The following is a 3,314-nucleotide window of genomic DNA, read 5'->3' as shown; positions in this document are numbered from 1 at the left end:
CTCACAGTCCGTGAGTTCGAGCCCCGCGTCGGGCTCTGTGCTGACAGCTCAGAGCCTGGAGCCTATTTCAGATTCTGTGTCTCCCTCTCTCTCTGACCCTCCCCTGCTCATGCTCTGTCTCTCTCTGTCCCAAAAATAAATAAACGTTAAAAAAAAAAATTAAAAAAATAAATAAATAAAAACAGATATTTGCATGTTAATTTAATCTCATTTATTTTGGAGGGACAATTTAAATATGTTTAATGGTTCAAAATGGGCTTCCAGTATTTATTTTTTTTAGTATTTATTACAAAATTTGGTGACTATAGGAAACAAGGATTTTACTTGAAGTGGCTCTATTTATTTTTTTATTAAAAATTTTTTTTTTAACGTTTATTTTTGACAGAGAGAGACAGAGTGTGAGTGGGGGAGGGGCAGAGAGAGACAGAAAGACACAGAATCTGAAGAGGCTCCAGATGTCAGCACAGAGCCCTATGTGGGGCTTGAACTCACAAACTGTGAGATCATGACCTGAGGCAAAGTCAAACGTTTAACTGACTGAACCACCCGGGCGCCCCTGAAGTGGCCTTATTTATAACTATCATCTGAGAAATAACTGAATTATATACGTTGTGTGTGTGTGTGTGTGTGTGTGTGTGTGTGTGTGTATGTGTATTGAATAGTTTCCTACAAATAACGTAAGCATTGGTTTGTCTGAATAAAACAGTGGCTAAAGTACAGCTGCTTAGTTTTTCTTCTAATCAGTATTTAAATAATGTTATTATTTAGCAATATAGAGAATGACATGATGGAAAGTACTGTGGTTGAAAGCAGAAGTTCTGAGGTCAGGCAATCCTGGGTTGGAGTCCTACCTTGTTGGTTACTGTGAGTTTTACTGCAAATTATTTAATCATTCTTAACCTAGTTTCATTGTCTTTGAAACAGTGGCTATGCAAACAAAATTGCATCATGGTATTATTATGGATATTTCAGATAGGTAAATATCTTAATATGATTATCATAATATACCTGCTTCATAAGGTTATTGAGATAATTAAATGTAGGGAAATTACTTAGTAGAGACAGCATGGTCTAAACAAATATTATCTACTATTTTCATAGTTATTATTACCAAGTAAATGCATTTCTAATCCCACAAAAACATTTTAAAATCTCATGTGAAGACTAATATAAATACTAATAAAAGTTCTAGACAAAAGTATTTCAAAACCAAGAATAGCAGATTTATTGAATATTTTTCCTCCAATAATCAACCTTCAGAAGAGCATTTCTTTATTTTCTGAGATATTCTCTGTCCTATAGTGTGTGAAAGTATGTGAGCATAAGGATGGCTCACAGCCAGCCATTTTCTTCCCCCATGTCATTCTAGAGAGAATTTCGATGTAGATTTCACATTGCATCGTTGGTATGAGTGGTGTTTATTTGGTCTGACTTGTTCTAATGGATCATTATTGATAAGTTATTCCAATTGTGATGTCCTTTAATACTTGACCAAGAATAACTTTCCAGATTGGGCTAACCTCTGTAGTGGTGACAACATTTAAAATTTTTATATTCTAGTCCTGCCCCCTAAGACATCATGTTCCTCTTTTAGCTACACTGAATACAAGCTCATGACTTGGCAAGTGTTAAAGATTTATCTATTTATTAACATTTTACTCACAAGGATAAAACTCTTGAAATATTACATCTCGTTTTCGAGAATGTCCTTGAGATGGAAAGCAGATATATTCTTTGTCACATTACATTTTTAGACCATGTAGTTCACTGCCATAAAGCAGTCACCAGAAAAGTTAAATGAAACTACATTATGCAATAGATTTTTTCATATTTTAGATGCATGTACATTTATATAATACCCAATTGTAAATTTTGATGGTAGTGTTAAGAGCTCTGTGGAGTAATTGCCAAACTCTCAGGAAGACAAACAATTTTTGGAATGGACAGAATTGTATTTATTGTTGATACGTGGCAAAGTTTTCATGTCTACCTTTATGAAGAAATTGTCCTTTTGTTTCTTATGGTTGACAAGTGACAAACATAGTAGAGTTTCTCACCATTCCATTTTCTGACTCTTCAGCATGAATTATGCATGGAAGAGAATTCAGCTGGGAGGATATCAGTTTATTGGAGTAGTATCAGTATCAGTACTAAAGGAGTAGTATCAGTTTTTCAGTAGTATCAGCCAACCTGGCTGGCTCTGGAATATTTGCTAGCTGCCCTCCATTGCTATTGTGAGAAGTGTATTGAACACTGGTGTGGATTATGGCATGGAGATTAAGACTGTAGGACTTGCAATTGACCAAAGTTAGGTTTGTGTCCAAGTTCCACTACTTGATAGCTTTACACTTTAGTCCTCTTATCTGTTACTAGGTAGTTGTAAAGGAAATAAATAAAAAAGTAAGTAAGTAAATAAATAAACAAATAAACAAATAAGTAAATAAAAGATTATGTTTAGCACAAGACCTAGGACAAATGAGCTGCTATAAAATGAAAATCATTATAATTACTTCCCCTTATGATTGTCAGTTTTATGTTTCAGCCTGACTAGACTAAAGGATGTTCCAACAGTAGTTAAGGCATTACTACTAGGTGTCTCTGTGACTATGTTTCCAGAAGAGATTACCATTTGAATCAGAAGATCTTTCTCACAAATTATGGTGAGCATCATCCAAGCCACTGAGGGCCTGAATGGAATAAAAAAAATGCAGAAAGATGAATTTGCGCTCTGCTTGACCCGGACATCATCACCTCCTGCTGTTGGCCATCTGTGATCCTGGCTCCTGGGCCTTTGGACTCAGACTAGGCATGACACCAACGCGTTTTTGGTCCTCAGACTTTTGGACTGGGGGTGAATCACACCGGCAGCTTTCCTGGTTCTCTACTTACGGACAGCAGATCATAGGAATTTTTAGCCTCTGTAATCATTCTTAATAAATCTCCTTAGATCTGTTTCTATATATATATCCTGTTGGTCTGTTTCAGTAGAGAATCCTGGCTAATTTACCCTTCAAGTTATATCATTTCTTCAATAAATTATTATGGTTGTATAAGAAACTAATTTATCTATTTCTTTTCCTTTTGTAAATTTATTTTTCAGGCTGGGCCTCTTCTTACCTAGAAGAGTAGACTGTATACACATGCTTTGCATGACTGTATTAATGCTTCTTTTTATTTGTTATATTTCAGATTCTTTGCAACTTTAGGTGAGTTGCTTTCCTTAGTTGTAAGGATTCACTCATTCAGTAAATTCCCATTGAACTCATCCTATGTGCCAATTATTGCAGTGGGAGCTGAGATAAAACAAAGTATAA

The sequence above is a fragment of the Neofelis nebulosa genome, chromosome 3 (assembly GCF_028018385.1).
Source record: "Neofelis nebulosa isolate mNeoNeb1 chromosome 3, mNeoNeb1.pri, whole genome shotgun sequence".
Lineage (NCBI taxonomy): Eukaryota > Metazoa > Chordata > Mammalia > Carnivora > Felidae > Neofelis > Neofelis nebulosa.
This window is presented reverse-complemented; position numbering follows the sequence as displayed.